The sequence below is a fragment of the Ochotona curzoniae genome, unplaced genomic scaffold (genome assembly GCF_017591425.1).
Source record: "Ochotona curzoniae isolate NIBS_2020 unplaced genomic scaffold, NIBS_Ocur_1.0 contig_1274, whole genome shotgun sequence".
NCBI classification, from domain to species: domain Eukaryota; kingdom Metazoa; phylum Chordata; class Mammalia; order Lagomorpha; family Ochotonidae; genus Ochotona; species Ochotona curzoniae.
The window spans coordinates 24,035,950-24,059,727 of NW_024465023.1; the positions used below are offsets into that span (position 1 = coordinate 24,035,950).

At 40.6% G+C, this 23,778-nt stretch overlaps 1 pseudogene; it reads left to right on the plus strand.

Moving 5' to 3' along the window:
• LOC121171505 overlaps positions 1-23,778 on the plus strand; it is a 38,683-nt pseudogene that overhangs the window by 11,953 nt on the left and 2,952 nt on the right.

Below are 23,778 nucleotides of genomic sequence, written 5' to 3' on the forward strand. Positions count from 1 at the left end.
GCAAAATGGAGAGCAAAGAGCCAGGAAGCTATTGTTCAATTCATGGACCCCCAGAGGAGTTAGGAGTAAAGTTTCCCATAGTTTGAAATTGGGCTGAAAGGTACATGATTGCTCATGTCCAAGTTCCTGGCTGATCATTGGAGTACAAGACCTTCATTTCATTGGTCAGTGATGCCATGCTCTTTAAGGGATTTATGATGGTCAGGTGAGTTCCAGTTGGTCTGGGCAGTTCTTATCTATTGGAGAAGCAAACGACTCTTCTTTTTTCCTAAAATTTATTTATTTTTTTTTTATTGGAAAGTCAGATTTTACAGAGAGGAAAATAGACAAAGAGGAAGATCTTCCATTCTCTGATTTACTCTCCAGGTGGTTGCAGTGACCAAGTTGAGCCAATCCAAAGCCAGGAACATGGAGCTTGAAGCTAGAAAGCTAAGTTGGATCACTGCCTTAAGTCGGTGAATTCCTTTTAATAAATGTCAGGCAAGGACACCTTGTGCTAAAGGAGACAGACAAGAGGCTGTGTTTCACTTTGGAATTATGGAGGTTCATCTTCACAAGTTGAATCTTAAAATATGTTTGTCTATACTGTCTTTAACTTTTTCTTAAGATTTATTCATTGGAAAGTCAGATTTATAGAGAGAAGGAGGAGAGACAGAGAAAAAGATCTTCCATCCACTGGTTCACTCCCCAAGTGGCTACAACAGCTGGAACGGAGCCAATCTGAAGCCAGGAGCCAGGAGCTTCTTCCAGGTCTCCCACGTGGGTGCAAGATCCTAAGGCTTTGGGCCATCCTTTGCTTTCCCAGGCCACAAGCAGGGTGCTGGATGGGAAGCAGATCTACCGGGATTAGAATTGGTGCCCACATGGGATCCCAGTGCATGCAAGGCAAGGCCTTTAGCCACTATGCTTTATTTCAATGTTAGAGTTACAGAAAGGGAAGGATAAACAGACATCTTTTATCTGATTGTTTAGTACCCAAATTGGTACCAGAGCTAGGGCTGAGCCAGGCTGAAGGAGCAGTCAGGAGCTCCATTTGGGTCACCTACTTAGGTGGCAGAGGCCCAGGTACCTGGGCCATTCTTTGCAGCCTTCCCAGGCACATTAGCAGGGAGCTGTATGAGAAACAGAGCAACCAGAACTCAAAGCAGAGCTCATATGACTTGCTGGTGTCATAGGTGGCAACTTAACCCACTGCACTACAGCACTGGCCCCTGGCCGTCTTGTCATTGTGGTTAAAAGAATAGATGTTTTGCGGACATGGGAATTTTCTACATCATATAATAGCTTTCAAAAAGAGAAATTCCCTCACATCCAAGTAGAAATATGGGCTCTAAGATGAAGAACATATGACTTTAGGCAACCACTTCGAAGTTTGTCATCCTGCAGGTGACCTTGATAGTAAAAACTGATTTCAGGGCCTGATGTGTTGGCTCAATGGCTAAATCCTCATCTTGCAAGCAACAGGATCCCATATGGGCACCATTTTGTGTCCCGGCTACTCTACTTACTTCTCATCCAGCTCCCTGCTTGTGGCCTGGGAAAGCAGTCGAGGATGGCCCAGAGCCTTGGGACTCTGCACCTGCATGGGAGACCTGGGAGAAGCCCCTGGCTCCTGGTTTCAGATTGGCTCAGCTCAGGCCTTTGTGGCCATTTGGGGAGTGAACCATTGGACAAAAGATTTTTTTCTATGTCTCTTCTTTTCTCTGTAGATCTGCATTTCTGATAAAAATAAAAGTAAATAAATCTCTTTTGTTGGAAAGGCAGGTCCACAGAGGGAAGGAGAGACAGACAGAAAGATCTTCCATCTACTGCTTTACTTCCCAATTGGCCACAAAGGCGAGAGGTAAGCCGATTAAAGGCCAGGAGCCAGGAGCTTCTTTTGGGTCTTCCACGCAGGTGCAGGGCCCCAAGACCTTGAAGCATCCTCTATTGCCTTCTCTGGCGTCAAGCAGAGAGCCAGATGGGAAGTGGAGCAGCTGGGATACAAACCCACATTGTATTGGATCCTGACACATGCAAGGCCAATATTTAGCCACTGAGTCATGGTGCTAGGCACAAAATAAATAAATCTTACCAATAGCAACAATAACAAGAGCAGACTGATTTGACCATTATTTCCTGTAAATTATCCATTTACAATACGCAATATCAACTTAAAACATTGATTTGAATGCAATGAAAATAACAGTTTCTGATAAAAATAAAGTCTATTCAAATTAACTGAATTTGTAAGTAGATGAATTTGAAGGAAATTCTAGCTGTTAACCATTATTTAAATGATTTCCCAAATTAAATTATTTGGAAGTATTAAGGCTTTAGCATTTCTAAAAAATTCTATTCACTTATTTTTTTGCTTTATTTCTAAGGCAGACAGAAAAAAAGAGATGGAGAACAGGAGACAGAGAAACAAAGTGAAAGAGAGAACATTATTTGTTCATTCCCCAAATCCCCAAATGCCTACTGTACCTGAGGCTGGGCCACGCCAAAGCTTGGAGACTGAAACTTAATCCTTGTTTCTCAATTGGCAAGTAGAGGCACAGTTACTTCCATTACTCACTGCCTCCCAGTATGCACATTAGCAGGAGGCTTGAATTGGAAGTGGAGCCAAGGACTCAAACACTGTCACTCTCAGATGAGATGTTAGCATCCCAATCAATGTCAACTGCTATATCAAATACACACCGCAATTCTCAAATTTAACATTATAATTAGTATTATAAAGAAGTCTTTTGGAAAGTTATTGTTGCCAGTTTTGTTTTTTAATAAGTATATGCCGTAAGAATATTTTAAAAAACAAACAGCAGTAATAAATACAATAACATAGAAGATACCTTTCTGTCGGGAACTGAAAGGCAACAGGCCAACCTGGCATTCCTTAAGCAGAAACCTTAACACCCTATGTATATATATTTTTTCATGACATGATTTAAAAATTATTGTTCATATTTGTTCTATTTAAATAGCAAAGCAAGAGAACAGAAGAGGGAGGAAGGGAGCCAGAGAGTGAGAGTAAGAGCGAGTGAGAGGGACCTGTCTTCCCTGCACTGGTTCACTCTCCAATTGTCTACAACAGCTGGAGCAGCATCAGGCTGAAGCCAGGAGCCAGGGATTCCATCTTTGTCTCCATTTTGAAAGTTAATGTATGTTTAGGGAAACACGATGAACATGAAAAATCAGGCAACTACTTCCAGAGTCTGGAACCTAACTTTGAATGGTTTGTATGTCTGATTGGATCAAGGGCCCAGGCTATTAATTGTTCAGCTATTAATTGTTCAGCCACTGTGAAGTTAAATGATAACTGTTCACAATTAGAGATTGTGATGAGCAATTTATTATCATCAGCAACAGAATAAAACCCAGCTGGTAAAATAGAACGTTACAAAAGATAGCTAGGTAATAGTGCTATCAGACATGAAATTAAAAACACCTAATCTAACCAATGAAATAAGACAAAGTTAAGAATTCAGCAATTAATTGAAATTATTTCAATATCATATTGTGGATTTATGTTCTTTCCCTAAGTAGTCTAGACATTTGTAATATTCCTGTAAGATAGATCCTTTAATAATGAATTTTTTTAAAAATCTCTAGTTATATTCCTTTTCTTAAAGTTATATTTTTTAGCCTTTAGGTACCCATTCAGACTTTTGTACACTTCTTGTTGTTTGCTACCTTTTTCTTTTCTTTTTCCTTCCTTTCTTTTCCTTTGTAGTCTAGCTATTTTACTGGAAAGTCAGAGTTCTCAGGCAGGGTGCAAGGGGTGCGGGGGGGCCATCTTCCATCCACTATTTCACTGCCAATTTCTGCAGCAGCCAAGGGTGAATCAGGGAGAGAGAGAAAGAGAGAGATATCTTCCATTTACTGGTTCTCTTGCCAGATTTTGGCTGCAGTGGACAGGGCAGAGCCACCCCAAAACCAGGCTGCAGGCAGTTCTTCCAGATCTCTTACCGGGTGCAGGGCCCCAAGTGCTTGGGCCAACCTCCGTTGCTTTCCAGCAGGGAGTTGAATCAAAAGTAGAACAGCTGGGACATGAAACAGTGCCCATATGGGATGCAGGCTCATGGAGGTGGAAGATTAGCCAGTTGAGCCAAAGTGTGGGCTCCAACTCCTGGGTTTCTGTGTCAACTTTAGTTAACTCTGTTGTTAGCAACATTATGAGGCCTGAATTCCTAAGGCTGAAAACTGAAGCATATTGCTATTACCTACATTCATCAGCAGAGGGCGCCATCTTGGCTCTTTACCTCTGGTGCTGTTTACCCTTTACCTTAGCTCTCCGTCATGTGTCAAGTGCATCTTGCACTGAGTTGCTGGTTCACAGTGTTACATGTGCACAGCCATAAGAACATCCATTACTAATGTAAATTGCTGGTTTTCCTGGGCCAAATTATCTCAGGCTTGATTATGGAGATGTTTGTTATTTTATTCTGTTTGGTAGGATAATTTAACTAATAGAATTTTGTGTTGATAATCAAATTTTTCCCTTCTGCAGTGGAAATATTCCACCCCAGCTCTTGGGCTCCATGGAAGTTCTCAGAAAGGCAGCCATGTTCTCCAAGTTCATAAAGACGTCTCACCGGAAGCTGCAGTTACCAACAAGGTTAGTCGTTTAAATTCTGTTCATTTGTTGGTGATGTGACCTTATTTCTCTAGATCTGCTGGTAGCTATACAATTGTTCGCTTTATTAGTATTTTTCATTTTTCAAGTATTTGGCCTTAACTATTTCAAAACTGTTTTCCAATCAAAGTTTGTATAAGTAGATCATATAAATAGAATTTCAGTGACAGTAATTAAGAAAAAAGGAAAAAAGATATCATAAAAAAGCAACTTTCTTCTATTAAAATATGTTTGTACAAATCATACACAATTAAAATTGGTTGAGCATATTTTTGGCAACATATTAAAATGTTACCTTTTTCCGTACAATTCGTGATCTTATAGTGCTATCAACTTGGATAAGAAACTGTATTAAAACAATTTAAACGTCGGTAAGGAAAATGGAATGAGGCCTTGTATGACCTATGTCAAAGGGAAATTTTATCTACCATAATTATATTATGTACTATATTATTTTTATTCAAAACATTTTTATATAGTAATTTATATAAAGTAGTTCTAATCTAAATCAGTGCAGAAATCAATGAAGAACATGGATGAGAGGAAAAACAAAATTACATACTATGTATGCTTAAAATATCAATTTGGCATTTCACATAATAATGAAATAATTGCCTTCGAAAAACTTGTGTAGGTAAAATGCATCACTGATAGATACAAAAACATTAAAGACACCAAGTATATTAAATATGCCTAATGTCTCGGGCAAATTAAACATAAATTTGGAAATGTATAAAATTATAAATTTTAACACTTTTGAGAGTGAAGCATGGAAGAAGTTTAAAATGTTATTGTATTATATGGAAAGGAATTTGACACTCCTCAGCTATTCTAGATTTGCATCTTTTTGCATATTACTTTTTTTTTACTCTGAGACTTCTATTTCAAGGTAGAGATGCTGAAAGGGCAAAATAATTCTTCAGTAAATTGTAGTGTGTCTCTTCTGGGAAAATATAGATCTTTTTATAATCAGTAAGATAAATTCAGATATAGTTATACAAATATTCCCAAGATACACTGCCACTAACACAAATTGTAAACTCTCTGATATGCATTCATGTTTACTTATGTAAAGTATGTGTGTATTTTCTTGTAGCGTACACAGTTGTTAATGTGCCATGATTATTTTTCCAAAGTTATTCACTTGTACTTATTGGAAGTTTTACACTTAGTACATGATATATATGTTAAGCAAACGTTCTTCGAATCTCTGCCTTTTTGTATTATGCATTTTCCATAAATTTTTGATGACCTTTCATATTCTTGAAGGTCGTTTTGAAATACTTATGCTATTATTTTTTTCCCTACAAGTAACCTGTAAATAATCATTTATATATCATAAGTTCGTATTAATATATTCATACAATATATAGTCTAATTTGTGTAAATGTGTTCTGAAATATATTTGTGCTTAAATATGTTTCAGAAAATCAATTCCTTTTTAATGCTGAATAAGAATTTCATTGATTATAGCATACAGTGTTTACCTATTTGTTGGTTGGTGAAAATTTTGGTGTTTCTCACAATTTTATTATGTATAAGGCAGCTGTGAATATTTAAAAAGAAAAGTTTGTCATGTGAAAATAAGCTTCAGGCTTGGCACGGTAGCCTAGTGGCTAAAGTCCTTGCCTTGAATGCTCCGGGATCCCATATGGGTGCCGGTTCTAATCCTGGCAACCCCACTTCCCACCCAGCTCCCTGCTTTTGGCCTGGGAAAGCAGTAGAAACAGCCCAGAGTCTTGGGACCCTGCACCCATGTGGGAAACCTGGAAGAGACTGCATGCTCTTGGCTTCAGGTTGGCTCAGCTCTAGCCATTGTTGCCGCTTGGAGAGTGAATCATTCGATGCAAGATCTTTCTGTCTCCCCTCCTCTCTGTATATCTGACTTTGCAATAAAAATAAATAAATCCTTAAAAAATATATAAGCTTCCATTTCTCTTTGGTAAATTTCTAGGGACAGAACGATTGGAGATTATGGTAGAGTCTGTTTTAAAAACTGTTTAAATGTTCTCCAAAGTTCTTGTATCATTTCGCAGTTAACAGCAAAGTATTTGTTTTGGTTGGGTGCTTTTTAAAATTTAGACATTTAGAAAGTGCATCTTGGTGTCAGCTTGTGGACTTTACCTGAATTTCCCTGAGGACTAAAGATACAAAGATGTTATTGATGAGCTGGCTGAGTGTATATATATATTTTAAATTTTTATGTATCATGATGTTTTACCTAGTTGATTAGACTGGGGAGGGTTGAGGATTAGGGGAAAGTGGGTGAGACCATTGTTGCCAATTTTTATTTTTATTTTTCCTGTATCTGGGGGAAGGCCACATCCAGATTCCCCATCTCCTTAGTATCTGAGGATGGGGAATGGTCACCTGGTGTCATCCCAGGGATCCTGATGTGGGGTATATTCCAAAGGTTATGCTCAAATGGTTTCGATAGTTCCAAAATGTTGATCTCATCCATCCATCTGCTCCCTCTTAGCCACTGAGGAAGCCCAGATCTGACATATGCACTCTATGGTAAGAACACAGATACTGCAATTCTTCCCATCGTTGGAATTTTGAGTCCAGCAGTTCAATTGGGAGGATCCCCAAAGAAACCTCATCTGTGGTGGTCCAAGACCTGACCCTTGTGTGTGCTTGCCAGTACAGGGTCCGGGTTTGTCCATCATCCTCATCGGCCTATGCACACACTGGTAGTTGCAATTGCTGGGTCATTTCTATCTCTAGACCCATCTTCTACACAATCCAATGGATGCTGTGGCCCAGGCCAACCCAGCCTATCACACTCAGCCCTCATGTACACCACCAGGAGCTGCAGCCTAGTCAGAGAGACTCACAATTGGTCTACCACTAGCCCTGATTCCTATGCTTGCCAGTATGTGCAGCAGACTGGTCTAGACTGTCCCACATCCCATTCAGCTCTTGTACGCATCAATGGGCGGTGAAGCCTAGCTCAACCCAACCCATCCCAGTATCCAGTTCATACTCATGCCAGCGGTTATGTCTGGCAATTCCTTGGTTCTCATGTCACCAGTGGGAGTTGCAGCCCATCAGAGAGGTGTGCAGTGCTTCCCTTCTGTGCTCACTCCCATGGCATTCTCCAGGTGGTGCTACACTGTGGCTTGACCTGATTTGCCCTCAGTTCCAGAACTTCCTAGCTAATGCTGTAGCAAAACCCAACCAGCTTGCTCTTACTCTCGCCAATGCATGCACCAGTGGCTACAACCTATTAGCCCAGCCTGGCTCTCCACCTAACCCAAGTCACATGTGGGACATCATGTATTGTAGCCCTGCCCAACCTTTTCTGCCCGCAATTCCAGTTCTCATATTCACTGATGGGAACAGTGGCCCAGCAGAAGAGCCCCCAACTACTCATTTTCCAGGTTCACACCACCCCCTGGGTCTCAAGTATGCTGGTGGGTGCTATATCTCAGTCTTGCATGGCTGGCCCACCTTACCTCAGCATTGGGCAACAGGTGCTGTAAACTGGCCTGGCCCTGTTTGAACCCAGTTCTAGCTCATGCTGGTGGTTGCTACAGCCCAGCCAGCCCAGCCAGCCCAGCCAGCCCCCAGTCCTACCCTAATGAGAACTGGATGGTATTGTGGTCTGGTTCTGAGATCTGAAAGTAGGTATTATAAACTGGCCCACCCCCAGACCTGACCCACAAATATGCTGGTGAGTACCATAACCTGGCCTGGTCTGGGTTGCTCCAAGCCTTGGTTCTTGCACTCAGCTGCAAGGATTGCATGTGACAAAGGAGTTCCCCAAACTCCTCTATCAGTTCATCTCCTAGTAGCAGAACTGGTGCACACCATTGGGTCCTTGGCCCAGACTGAGTTAATCCACCTCCTGTTGTAGCAGGAACATGGCCTTGCCCAATTGGCCCAGACCCATACTAGTTTTTACTGTTGGGTGGTGCTATAGCCAAGCCACACCTGGTCCATGCCCACACACAGCTCTCACATAGTTCAGCAGGAACTGAGACTTAGCCCAGCCTATCCTGGCTCTCATGAGTACCAGTGGGTGCTGGAGGCTAGCCCAGTCTGGTGCACCACAGACCCAATCCGCACCCATGCTGAGGGACACTACAGCTATGTGTCCAGGCCAGATTACCACCCCTAGTCTGGCTCTCACACTAACCAGTGGGAACCACAAACCAGCTGGAGCATCCCCTTAGCTCCCCAACTGGGCCCATTCCCAGCCGCAGACCTTGCCTGTGCCAATGGTTACTCTGAGCCTGCTAGGTTTAACCCTTCCCCTGTCTTGGCCTTTGCCATCAGATGCTGCAGCCTGACCTGTCCCAGCCTGCCCCCAATGCCAATGCTCACTGGTGTGTGTTGCAGCCTCATGCTAACAAGACTGCTCCCATCCCTGGCTCATGCAAACCACTAGGTATGATAGCCTAGTTTGGTAATGACCTGCCTTCCCTGGCTATTGCACATGCCAGTGAGCTAAGGCTGTCCTAGCCCTGCCTGGTCTGCCCATCTCCAGAATCAACCCACATACTTACCAACAGAGAGAGTTATCTTTCCCAGCCTGGCAGACACCCAGGCCTGAATCACATGTTCACCAGTGAGATCTACAGGCCACCAGGGAAGTTGTCCAAGTTCCCCCACCAGGCCCACTCCCAGTCCCAGATCTCACAGATCTCACAGATCTCACCTGTGCCAGTGTTTGTTAGGTGTAGTCTTCCCCCTCTGTCATGGTCTATGTGTGAGCTGGTGAATGTTGCAGCCTGGCCTGCCCCACACCCTATTCTTGGGTTTGCCTATAGGTGCTGCATTCTGGACCAGCCAGGCCTGGTTCCTACCCCAGTACCCATTGATTCTTGGAGGGTTCTATGATCATGCCTAACTCAGCCCCACACTACCTCTAGCCTTAAGCATACCCACAGAGATTGTAGTTCCACAGGGGTGGGCCCACATATCCCGCACAGAATCTGCCCCTACACTTGGTTCTGTCATGCTGGTTAGTATCATGGCCCAAACTAATGTGACCTGCCCCCTGTTCTGACGATCAGTGGCGGGTACTGTGATCTAGCCCTGCCACGGAGGATGCCAGCCCTAGCTTTTGTGTGTACTGATGGGTGGTGGGTGGTGGTGGTTGATGCTAACTAGTCCAACTCAGGTCCCCCACTTTGGCTGGTGCCTTAGTCTGACCCAGGGTTTCCCCAGCTTTCCCCCTCTAAACTACTCATTCTCATCCCCATTGCTTATCTGCAAGTACAGTGGCCTTCTCTGTGGAAATCCCCCAGAAGTCATTACTCACCTGCAACATCCTCCCCCTGTGGTACTCCCTCCCTCACAACTGCATACCCCTTTCCCAGAACAATCCATAGTCCCTCTGCCTGGGAACACATGAGTTCCCCAGTCCGGTTTTCTCAAGCCCAGTCTTCTGGTAGATGGTGTGTTGGCCTAGAGCTCTGCCTGCCCACTAGAGACCCAAGATCATGGATGGGTTTCCAGACCCAGTCCTCTGGGACACGTGCAGGTCTGGGACCTTACCTCTCCAATCACCTGAGTCACAAGTATGTGTGTGAGACCCCAGGCACAGCCCATGGGCACACTAGTGTAGGGTCCTTTTCCTTCTTCTCCCCACCTGCACTTGGGACTGAAACATGTGTGCAATCTCAAGCCTGCTCCGACAGCCCCCAGCACGAATCTTCAGACCCCAAAGCTCATGGAAGAGAGCAAAGCCACTGGCCCGGCTCCACGAAGGTGGAAGGATGCCGCCAGCTACTCCAGCTTTGCAAAGCCTGGTTGAGTATATTTTAGCACAGTGTTTATTCAGAGCAGTTATCCTTATATTTGCTTATTATTGAGCAGAAAAACCCTTTATATTGTTTTTGATACAAGTTCCCTTTCCAGATACATGTGTTATGAGTGTTGTCTCCAGGTCTGTGATTTGTCTTTTATTTCTTTATTTTTACAAAGATGAGACACTTTTATATTCAACAAAATACTATAATTCATCGGGATTTTGCATATTATAAACACTCAGTAAGCAATCTTGCTGAAATTTTATTCCATTTAATTCTCTGTATCAATAATATAGACTCTTTAATATGCAACTTTTAAAAATTTTCTGAAATCAGATAGTTAGCCTTGTAAGGTTTTTAAAAACTTCTTGTGTTTATATGACTTTTGGACTTCCATATTAATCTTAGAATAATTTTGAAAAATGGTGTGTTAGGGGTCTGCTGAAAACTTCATGGGTGGTAATCTCTGAATCCATTTACAAAAGTTGCTGTCTTGACAGAATGGTGTTCTGATCCAAAAAAAGGAGATTATTCCTTTTTAAATATCTTATTTTACTATTTGTGATGTTTAGTTTTTCGTTGCTAATGTTTCACATATTTGACTGATTTTCTCTAGATATTTCATATTTTCAGTACTTTTTGGATGTGATAATGTTTTTATTCAGTTTAGATGATTGTTGACTGGTATTGCAGACATAATTCTTTTCAATCAAATATTAAGAATTATGTGTATTTCTCAAGTACAGCATGTTATTTGAAAGTATGTATAGATTTTGGAATGACTAAATTGATCTAAGTAATATATATAGCATCATATACTTATTTTTTATGATGAGAATGCAACAATTTTCAAGTAGTCTACATTGCTGTTAATTAAAATCAGATTATACCAGATATCTCTTGAATGTATTTCTTCTAATTGACATTCTGTATCTTCTGAATAGTATCTCTTACCAATGTGTAACCTTCCTGCACATAAACACTATTCTAATCACTAGTTTGTTGACTTGAACATTTTTGGGTTTAATGTACAAGTGAGATCCTATGATATTTGTTTTTTGTTTCTGGCTTATTTCACTTAATATAATGTCCTCCAGATTTGCCCAAGTTTTCACAAAGGACAATGTTTCCTTATGTTTTTAGATGGTTATTCCATTGTGTGCATACACACACACACACACACACACACACGCACAGACACACATTTTCTCTATCCATTCATTTATTTTCAGCATTTTGATTGACTTTATATTCTGGCTGTTGTAAATTATTCTGAAATGAATATGAGAGTATAGATACTGCTTTGGAATACTGGTTGTGTTTCCTTGAAATATATACTCAGTATTGGGATTGCTAGATTGTATGGTAGTTCTTTTGAAAATTTTAGATGTATTTTCATATATGTGTGTGTGACAGAGATAGGTAGAATGGAAGTATAGAGAGGAGAAAGAGCAAAGAAAGAAGAGAGAAGAGAGGTAGGAGAGAGAAGAATGAAAAGAGAGATTGTACTTCCATCTGCTGGTGTATGTCCCAAATGTTTGCTACAGCCAGGACTGGGCCATGATGGACCCATTAGTCTGAAGCTTATTATGTCTCCAAGTATTTGAGCAATCTTCCACTGCTTCCTCATGATACACATTAGCAGGAAGCTAGATGGGAAGCAGAGTAGCAAGGACTGGAACTAAGCAATGAAATAAATTGAGAAGAACAAAAATAAATGAAAGGATGGGAAGTGTGATATGCGCAGTGTAAGCTTCTACCTGCAAAGCCAGCATCACATATCAGCATGCTGGCTTGAGTACTGGCTGTTCTGCTTCCAATCACTTGGAGATTCCAAGTGGCAGCTAAATTTTCTATGTTAAATACCTACCCCTTATTTGGTAGCTCTGTTTTGGTTTTTAGAGGAACTTCATACTGCCTTCAATAATTGTGCTAATATATATTCTCTTGAAAAGTATACAAGGGGGTTGGTATTGTGGCTCACCAAGTAAGCTAAGTATTTGATGCACTGGTGTCCTATATTACAGTACCAGTTCCAATCTTGGATGCTCTGCGTCTGATCCAGCTCCCTGTTTGTGGCCTAGGAAGCAGTAGAGAATGGCCCAAAGTGTTAGGCCCCTGCACCTGTGTGGGAGACCCAAAAGAAACTCCTGGCTCCTGGATTAGGATCAACTCTTCCCCAATCCTTGTGACCATTTGGAGATTGAACCAACAGAAGGAAGCTAAAGCAGTCCCTCTCTCCCTTTCTCTCCCCCTCCCTCCCTCCCTCACCTCACTCTGCCTTTGAAACAAATCTTTAAAAAAATTTGCAAGGTTGAGTGATAGAGATGGGGAGAGAGAAAGAAGTGTCTCCATCGTTGATTCATTCACCAAACAGATGCAGCAGCCAGGACTCTGCCAGGTCAAAGCCAGAAGCTAGGAGCTCCATCCTGGTCTTCCATCTAGGTAGTCAGGGCTCAAGTTATGTGGCCATCCTTTGCTTCTTCCTCGGGCACAATTACTGGAATTAGATTGGAAGCATAACAGCCAGTACTCAAGCCAGCATGCTGATATGTGATGCTGGCTTTGCAGGTGGAACTTACACTGTGCATAGCACACTTCCCATCCTTTCATGTATTTTTGTTTTTCTCAATTTATTTCATCAGTGCTTTATGGTTTTCAATCTTTGTTTTAACTTCTTCGGTTAAATTTATTCCTAATTAATTTTCTGATAGCTATTATAAATGGAATTGTTTTCTTTCTTTTCCAGAGAGCTTGTGATTTTTGTATGCTGCTTTGGAATCTTGAAACTTTGCTGAATTTATTTATGAATTGAAATAATTTTGTGATAGTTTTTGTGAAAATTTCGTCATATATAATCATGTCTTCAGAAAACATTGACAGTTTAATTTTTTCCTTTTTGATTTGTATGTGTTTTACTTTGTTCTCTTGCCAGATTGGTTGCCAGGAGTTCTAATCCTTTTTAAGTAAAAATGACAAAAGTGGGTATCATTATCTTGTAACTGATCTTACACAAAAAGCTTTCCACTTTTCAGTGTTGGATATGATGTCAGCAGTGAGTTTGCCAAAATTAGCTCTCATTCTATTGATTTACATTCTTGATCTCCCACAAGGCTGGCAGTGGCCCAAGAACTCAAACCATACTCTACTGCTTTCTCAGGAACATCAGCAGGAAGCTGAATCAAAATTGGAGCAGCCCACATTGGGACAGGTGTTCCAATGTGTTGTGCTAGAGGCTTATGGTAGTGTTTTATCTCATTGTGCTACAACGCTGACCCCTGTTCTAATCTTTGTATTTTCTTTCACCTAATAATTCTGCCCTTTAGCTCATTCTTGTTTTTCTAATCCCTCTGCTGTATAATGTTAGATTGTGTATCAGGGATATTTTTAAAAATATTTGTGTGTATGGTATAAACATTCCTGGTTTGTTTTTTTGTTGGTTTTTTTTGTTTGTTTTTTGCTTTTTGTTTTTTTGTGTGTGCTGCTGCTGCACTCCATGAATTTTGATATGTTGTGCTTCCATTTTCCTTTGTTTCACAATTTGGCTTTGACTCCACAGGGTTACCTTTGTGTCAGGCCCAAAGCCTAAGTCTACAGAAAGATTTCAGTCCTGGGTCCATGCAGTCCTGTCTGGAGCGTGGCTCTGTGGAAATGGTCATAGAGACCCAGTTCTGCTGGGTGTGGACTGACATGGGCCTCTCCAGAGGTGGGCCTGAATCCTGGATTTGGCTCGAGTAGGTTTGAAATGTGGTTCTTCCTCTATGGCAAGCCTCTGGTTGGGGCTTGCATAAGGCTTAGTGCTGTAGGCACAGGCCTCTTGCCTGGAACCGTGGTAACTGTTCTGGAGGTTGTGTCTATAGGTGCTATTGTGGAGGACTAGTTGTACAGGAACTGGCGTAGAGACTGGCCTGTGTAGGTGGGCCTGAGGCCTTAGGAACCAACCTGGGGCCATGGTTCACAGGGTTGTTTCTCAAGCCTGTGTTTATGGGGAATGGACTAATGCTTGTGTCTGCTGGGACAGGACTAGATCCTAAGTTAGCTGGAACTTAGAGCCATTGGTACTAGCCTGGTGGGCTCAGTGTCTTTGTTCCCAAATGTTTACATGGTATTTCAGACCAGGAGTGTAGACCTGGGGCTGAAGTAGGGTTGTGGTTTGAGCATGGATCTATATGTGCTGGCCTGGAGTCATGGGTACAAGCTTGTGCTGGGGACATTTTGGACCCCAAGGCCACTAAATCCTACCAATAATGCAGGAGGTCTGAGCCTGAGGTTGCTAAGCTTAAACTGGTTGTGGACTGGCCCGGAGTATAAATTCTGCTTCATAAGTTTGCATTCTGTGGCTGTGGGACTCAAATTGACACCAGAGTCAAAATGGTGGCTTTCTATGTGACTACTAGCCTGGAATTTGGGCCATGTTGGCTTACTCAGCATTGAATTTTACTGGAACAGGCCCTGATACCTGGTATTAATTTCCCTTTCTTTCTCCCATGTTTCTTTTTTATTTTATTTTTGGTGCTATTTGCATAGTTGATCAGGATGAGAAGGTTTGATGATCAGGGGATAGTAGGTGAGATCATTGTTTACATATTTTCTTCTTCTTCTTCTGTATATGGGGGAGAGGGGGATACAAGAGGAAATAGCATGCCCAGCCTCCCAACCAGCACATTACCAGGAGATGGGGAATTGGCAATGATGTCATCCCAGGGTCCCCATGTGAAGCATTTTCCGAGGGTTCTGCTCATGTGATTTCAGCAGTTCTGAGATGCTGCTGATACCGCTGCTCCACAGATGAGAAAATCCTTCTAAGTTTAATTGGCTGTCATAGTCCATCTCAGTCTTCATTAGTCCAGGTATTTGTTTTCAAGCTTCACTGGGGGAGTTGATCAGTTTGTTCTGCCCTCCAGCCTCAGCAATCCAGTGGGTGCTGCAGGCCAGCCCAGCCCAGCCCAGCCCAGCCCTGCCTTGCCCAACACATGTTCAGCCCCTCGTACCATAGCGATAGCTGTAGCCCAGTCAGAGTGACGCCCAATAACCCCAACTGAACTGCTCTCCCCCCAAGATCTGGTCCCTGTGCCTGCCAGCATGTGCAGTGGACTGGTCCGGTCTGCCCCACATGCCATTGGGATCTTGTATGTATCATTGGTACTGAAGCCTAATCAACCCAACCAACTCGATCCTCCAGCCCACACTCATGCCAGTGGGTACCACTGCATGTCCAGCCACTCCCACGCCCAGTCCTGGTTTTCATGCTCACCAGTGGGAGCTGCAGCCTATCAGAGAAGTGCCCACGACCGCCCCATGGACCCACTCACTGACCTGGACATTGCACTTTTAGGTGGTTCCGCAGTCTGGTTTGATAGGACTTGCCCCCAGGTCTAGCATTTGCCAGCTGATGTTGCTGCAAAGCCCAAACCACCTGCCCTTACTCTGGCTCATGTCTGTTCCAGTGGATATGATCAGATACCACAGTCTGGCTTTCCCCCTAAACCAGTTCACATGTAGACCAAAAGATGTAGCTCTGCCCAGTCTGATCTGCCCCCAGTTCCAACTCTCATGCTCACCAGCCTGAGCAGTGGCCTAGCAGTGGAGTTCCCACCACTCCCCTACCAGGCTTATCCCCTGGCCTGCCCTGGTCTCATATGTGCTGGAGGGTGCTTTCTATTGCATACTTACAACTGATGAGTTTTGATGTATGTAAATGATCTCTGAACAGCAGATTTATAATGAGATTACCTAATGTAATTGCTGATAATGTTTTTCAGGTAGTTAAGAAACACAAAATACCGATTTATATTTCATATTACTTTAATGTCTACCATTTGTGTTTATTTTTGTACGTTAACATTTGTAAAATAGGAAGGCAAGCAAGTGATCTGTGACCTGAAGTTATTGTTATAATTAAATGACAACAAATTTAAGAACATATTTTATGAACTACAATAAAATATGGAAGCATTAGATTACTTCTATTCAAAAAAATCTGTATTTTGTTTGATTATTATTATTATTAGGACTTATACAAAATGGTAGTAATTTGAAAATAAATCTGGCTTTTTAGTTGTGGTTAACTGAGTTGAACAATGTTGGTGAAACATTATCAGTAGAGATAACAAGGCCTGGAATAGGAACAGATCAACAAATAAATAAAGGCCATAAAAATTCCTAAAGTGTTATCTAAGATCAGAAACAAAACATTATTTCTTTCAATAATGTCAACAGTTACACATTTTATCCTTTCTAAATTTACCTGTCTCTAATACTTGCCAGTTATTTCCTGGGCATTCATCCTAGGTTGTTGCTAAGCAATGACTGGAAAGCATTTATCTTCTCATTTTTGTCATTTGCTACACAGAATTTCTTGCATGACTGCTTGCCAAAATAGCAATTTTTTATTTTAAAAACAATATGCTTATATTTTGTAGAATTTGATGTATTTTTTCCCTGTGTAATATAGTCTTTAAGGAAAGAAAATTAATGTTTTGGGTCATTGAGTTTTATAGAATTTATTAAATTTATAATCACTTTCAGTATGGAAACACCCCCCCCAATACCCAAGAGACACCTCTAGCTGAACTAAATCTGTAAAAGAAAAGCAGATCATATTACCATTATGACATATGGTTCATTGATTTGATTCAGCTCATTTCTATGGAAAGAATGCATGCTGGGAACTAGATCTTTTCAGCTTATTTTGAATATACTGTAAGAACAATTATCAATATTTGTACAGCCTTTTATACTCATACTTCTATTTTTACTTTCTGTTTGATAAACTCTACAGTTTATTTTTCTACGTGTCATCTGAACTATCCAGACTTGTTGGCATAGTGATAATGACACTTATTGTTGCAGTAAAAGACTCCAAAACCTGAATTGAGACTTAATGAGATCTTTAGCAAATGATTAAATTTCAGCAAAAGCTCAAAAAACCTGTTGGCAAAACAAAGGTAATAATAATTTTCTTATGAATCCAAGAAAAGCATCTATGCAATTTTCCAAAATGCAGTTCCTTGTTAAATCAACAGATATTAAATAAGGATACTTGAAAAAGTATTATGGAAAAAAATGAATGGTGCATGAGTTTAAATTTTTGCCAAAGTAAAATTATCTTTAATTCCATTTTTTCCACAGATATTTTGAATTGTATATTTCTCTTCCTAGAATGGGGAAACTTTTGTATTTCCCCTTCTGTCAATGAAAGTTTGTAACATCCTATTGCTATGCTTTAGCAGAGTCTTATGTAGTCTTTGCTGTGGCAGTGATAGCAAAATAAACTCAAAATCCTTTGAATTTATTTAAAATTCTATATTAACTAAAAGTAAGCTTTAAGTATATATTTTAAAAGGCTGTCTTCCTGTAGAAAAATTTGCTATTATGCTTTTGTTGGGTCACAGATTAAGTCTTTGGCTTTACTTTGTAAATTCTACAATGAAATTCTTTGAGATCCAACATGAACTTAGAATTTTTGAGGTACTGTTTATTTGGATATATTCTGAGTTTTATTTTCTTTTCAGATTATTGAAATATTTTTAAAATAGCATGTCATATGTATGTTTTGCTGTTTATTATATCATTAAGTCACTGAGAAAAATATTTTGATATCTTAGGTTAAGATTTAGATAGCATTGGTCCCAGCGCGGTGACCTAGTGGTTAAAGTTCTCACCTTGAACGCGCCGGGATCCCATGTGGTCACCGGTTCTAATCCCAGCAGCTCCACTTCCCATCCAGCTCCCTGCTTGTGGCCTGGGAAAGCAGTCAAGGATGGCCCAAAACCTTGGGACCCTGCACTCCCCTGGGAGACCCGGAAGAGATTCCTGGCTCCTGGCGTCAGATTGACTCAGGTCCAGCCATTGCTACTACTTGGGGAGTGAATCATCAGATGGAAGATCTTCCTCTCTGTCTCTCCTCCTCTCTGTATATCTGACTTTGTAATGAAAATAAAAAAGAAATCTTATTAAAAAGATTTTAGATAGCATTTTCTGTATCTTAGCTTTTTAGCACAAATAATATTTTTAACTCTGTGAATTGGTATTTATATATCTATATAATATATTACATATTATAAATAATATTAATATTTTACATATTAAAAGATCGATATTTTAATGTTATATATTGATATATTTAATATGTTAGATATAATTAGTATATGATGCATATTAAAATTTTATATTTGCTGAAATATATTAGTGGAATAACTGCCATTTTCCCAGTTTTTCTCTTGATGTACCATTTGGTTCTGTTCGATAGTAGTTTTAGTATATCTGAGAAAAGATGCCCTGTAATTCTGTTTTCTAAATGTTGCTATTTGTTTTGATGTTTGTTCATACTTTGAAGTTATTAGTCATTTAGGCTAATGAGAAAATAATCTTATTGGGCAAGACTGCACACTTTGCAGAACAGATATTTATTAAGCAAATAAGCAGGAGTAACAAAAGGCAGTGAATCACCACTTTCTGAGTAAATATTTCATTTGTCATTTATGTCTAGGGCCTTCATCCCATAGGAAAAATTTTATAGCTTAAACAATAGAGAAGTTTTCCCCAAATAGCCAAATCACTAAGCTAACACACTTACTAAAAATCAGATAATATTCTCGGTGTAATACTAATACTTACTTTTTTATGATTATATTCCTTTAGTGGTCAATTAAGAATAAAGGCAGTAATTTAAACTATTACTATAATTTTGGCAACTCATTTTTGTCTTATAACTGTTTAACCATTCTGAGAGTTTCTCATGGTGATTTGTGGATATATAAGAGTTACATTTCTACTTTCAGCAGAGACACACTTGTCAAACAAAAAAGTAGAAAGTAATTAATGGGTAATATTTCCCTTTGAAATTCACTTAAATGTTGCTTTTCCCTCTGTCAGTGAGATAATTATTCACTTGATTAATACTCAGTAAAACAGTATTAAGAGAAAAAAGGAAAAGGACATAAAGAACAATACTTTAAATTGTGAGATATTAGTATAAAATTTTAATGCCTATAAGAATGAAATAGGTGTTTAAATGGAGAATAACTCAGTATGACAGGACTTCAGAGGAAGAAGAAATTACTGTCATATAGAAAAATCCAATGTTACTTCATGCTTGATTAGACATCAGAACTATAATTTAGCAGATGGTTTTAGACTTGGGCTTGATAAGAGTAAAAGTCACTGAAGAGTTAAGACAGAGACACCAAGATATGTGTTTATGTTTAGCGTATATGTTTAGGGAAAACTTGGTAGCTTAATTTGGCTGGAACATAGACTATGAGGGAGAAAAAAAACAGTGGGAGATCATTTTTGGAAGGAGAATTGGAGACCAGATGGTGAAATATCTTGAGGGCCTGGTGTAATAGCTGCCAGGATCCCATATGGGCACTAGTCAGTATCCCGGCTGCCCAACTTCCCATCCAGCTTCCTGCTCGTGGTTTGAGAAAGCTGTCAAGAATGGCCCTGAATCTTGGGCCTCTGCACCTGCATGGGAGACTGGGAAGAGACTCCTGGCTCCTGGATTTGAATCAGCTCAGCCCTGGCCCTTGAGGCCACTTGGGGAGTGAGCCAGTGGAAGGAAGGTCTGTCTGTCTCCCTCTTCTCTCTATAAATCTGCCTTTCTAATAAAATTTTTTTAAAAGAGAACTATCTTGAAAACTGCCTATTGTAGATTTTTCTTTTCTTTTCATGATAATTTGGGACCCACGAGGTATTATTAATAGATTTGGTAGGAGTGGTACTAAAATTGAGAAAGGTTACAAAACAGATTATCTTCCCAGTATGGGTCTCCTTTGTTAGAGTGATAGTCTAAAAGTTCTAAAATCTGAAGTCACCAAGTTCAAAAAGGTGTAGGTAAGTTATCTTAACCAATAAGGGAAAAGTTCATCCACTGAGGTGTTTTTGTCTGTGTTCTAGGTTTGATGCCAAATTAATAGTTCCTAGATGTTTTATTTAAAGCAAATTGTTAGTAACCTTTAAAAGGAGTTAACAGACATATATAATTCTTGCCTTCTAGACTATTAGAATAACAAATGTGATGTGAGATATTAAAAATATTTCTAGTATGTCATAATTGTAAAAGATCATATTATTTGAACACAAATTTGGTTTAATATTCATGTATTTCCATTTTTTAATATAGCTACACATCAACATACCTTTGTAATTTTCCTACTATCCCTGGATTAAGCAATTTAACTTAGTGTTTAATTAATTTGATGTGTCACTTCATTGGAATTGTGGCACAGGTTAAGCTGCTATCCTACAATGCTGGCATCCTATTTGTGTGCTGGTTCCAGTTTTGGTTGCACTGCTTCCAATCCATTTTCCTGCTAATGTGCCTGGAAAAGCAGTGGAAGATGGTTCAAGTTCTTTGGGCCTCTGTCACCCACGTGGGAAATCTGGATGGAGTTCCTGGCTCCTGGCACCAGCCTGGCCCTGTCCAAGATGTGTTGTGGTCATTTGGGAAGTGAACCAGTGAATAGAAGATTCATTTCTCTCTCTCTCTCTCTCTCTCTCTCTCTCTCTCTCTCTCTCTCTCTCTCTCCACTGTCTTTCAAATAAATTAATCTTTAAAAATGGAGAAAATAAAAATGCTTCAAAATGCTTAATGTACAGATAGGTCTTAACCCGTGATAGATCCATAGGGTGTCTCATTGACACTGTTGGGAAAAAGAAATGTTTCCTGCTGCATTTCTTGATGTTTGACAGAATAGACATGGGGCAGCATTTCTGTAAGTTACAGAACAGTTCATTCCAAGGGAAATTTTAAACACACATATTATACAGGTCACTACCCCTATCAAGTAAGTCAACATCACCAATTATAAAATCATAATGCTGAAAATGTATGATTCAGAGAATACTGATTCTCAAACGTAGGGGTGCATAGGAAGGAATGTATTACTTCTTAAAATCCAAATATGTTGATACAATTACACCATTTTCCCCCTTTTCATTAGATGTAAGAAGAGGAATGAGAATGTATTTTGTTTAAAATATATGAGCATTCTGGCGTAGCTTTTTTTGCCTTGTATTTTTATTTTTCTATTATATTTTTGTATTCTTTTTTCTTTTAGTGTAAAAATATGCTTTCTTTCTATTAAATTTGTCATAGCTATTTTCCTAATAGATGAACAATAGCTCATTATCATATATCACAATATCAGAGTTTATATAAGTTTGAGAACCATTGCTGTACTCAGTGAAGAGCAATGTAAATAGATCAGTGAGAATAGTGATGTCCTTCAGAACATTAAGGAAGCAAGAAAATGTGTGTGTGTGTGTGTGTGTGTTTAAATGGTATAAATGTAAGGTAACTAAAAGATTACAGATAGGCCTGGAGGTTTCTGGTTTATTTGCCTACTACTTTAGAGGATCATAATTTGAAAACTCTACCTCTGACTTGCCTGTCTCCTTCACTACATGGAGGGGATACTGAAATATCTAACAAGAGAGAATTAAGAGCTTTTCTGAGGCTATAGAACAGATAGCAGAATTCGAAAATTAGAATCTCACATCAAAATTGTGCTTCTTGGACCCCGATGGCTCAATTGACGAATCCTCCCCTTGCAAGCACTAGGATGCCATGTGGATACCGGTCTGTGTCCTGGCTGCTCCAATTTCCATCCAGCTTCCTGCTCGTGGCCTGCCAAAGTACTAGAGGATAGCCCAAAGCCTTGGGACCATGCAACCGTGTAGGAGACCTGGAACAAACTCCTGGCTCCTGGGTATGGATCAGCTCAGCTTTGGCCATTGTGGCTCCTTGGGGAATGCACAAATAGATGGACAATCTCTCTATCTCTCCTTCTCTCTGTGAATCTCCTTTTCCAATACAAAAAAAAAAACTTTAAAAAGAATTTTAAAGATGTGCTCTGTTACAAGATGAGGAGGAGGCTTCAATCCATGTTATGCTAGGGGTGGGGGAGAACATTATCTTCCAGAAGATAGGTCTTAAGCCAGAACAGTGAACATGCACTACTCCTTGGTATTAGTGTCATGTCTGTCCCTTATCCTTTGGTGAGAATATAAAGTAAATCTGATTATTTTGCCTATAATTAAAGGCCATGTGATTGGAGACGCTATGGGCCATCTCTCAAAATCTGCCTGAAAGAGGCTATTGAAAGCCATGCTTCCTTTGACCAAAGACTCAAAAGGTCTAATAGGATACAGATGAACTGCCTTAAAATTCTAAAGTGACGTGTTGGATCATTTGCAAAGGAAATGGTTCTATGGACATTAGCCAGTTCCTGAAATAATTCATATAAAAGAATTGAAGTATACAAGAAGGAAGAAAGACTGTTTTGAGAGTTGTCCTTAATAAGCATTTCTCCAAATTCATGAGAAGATTCATGAGCCAGTATGGTTCTCCCATAGCCCAGTTCAACAGGTTTTATAGTTCTGCCTGTCCTGGTCTGCTACCAGTTCCAGTTCTCACATTCACAAGTGGAATCAGTGGTCCAGCTAGGAAGCCCATGCTGCTTCCCTACCAGGCTCACACACCTTCCCCCCAGGTCTCACAGGTGCTGGTCTGTCCTGTACCCTGTGCTGGCTGGTTCTCCAATCTGCCAATGGGTGTTATGAACTGGTCCAGACTGGACAGGAGGTGAACTGGGCTAGGAAGAGAGCCAGGATGGGCTAATGGACTGTATCCACTGGTGCATGCATGGGCCAGAGTAGGTACAGGCTGATTGGGCTTTGCTGCAGCAGTGACTGGCAAGTGCTGGGAATGGGGGCAACTCCTGTCAAGCTACACTGTAGAACCACCTGGAGAATGCAAGATCTGGGAATTGAGAGTAGGCCTAGTATGTAAACAATGGGTAGCTCTCTGATGGGCTGCAACTCCTACTTGTGAGCATGAGAAGCAGGGATGAGAGAGGGCATGGCTTGACAAGCGATAGCACCATCAGCACATGTGTGGGCTGGATAGTGGGGTCAGTTTTTTAAATTAGGCTCCAACATCCATTGATGTGTACAAGAACTGATTGAGCTGTGTAACAGACTGGACCAGTTTGCTGCACATACTGGCAAATACAAGAACCAGGACTGGGGGTGGGCCTGGCCAGGGTTATTGGGTGTTGCTCCAAGTAGACTACAGCTCCTGCTGGTGTACACAAGGGCCAAGTGTGGTGGGCATTGTTGGGCTGGGCCACAGCATCCATTGGTTTGTGTAGGAGATGTGGCTGGAGACAGAACTGACCCAGCAATTGCAGCTACCAGTGTGTGTACACAGGCTGATGAGGGTAACAGACAAACCCAGACCCTGTACTGGCAAACACACACAGGTCAGGTTTGGGACCACCTCAGACCTCCAGCCATGGGAGAATTGCAGAATCTATGGACTAACTGTAGAGTGCATATGTCAGAACTGGGCCCCCTCAGTGGCTATGATGGAGCAGTGGGCGGCATGCCCAGATGCAT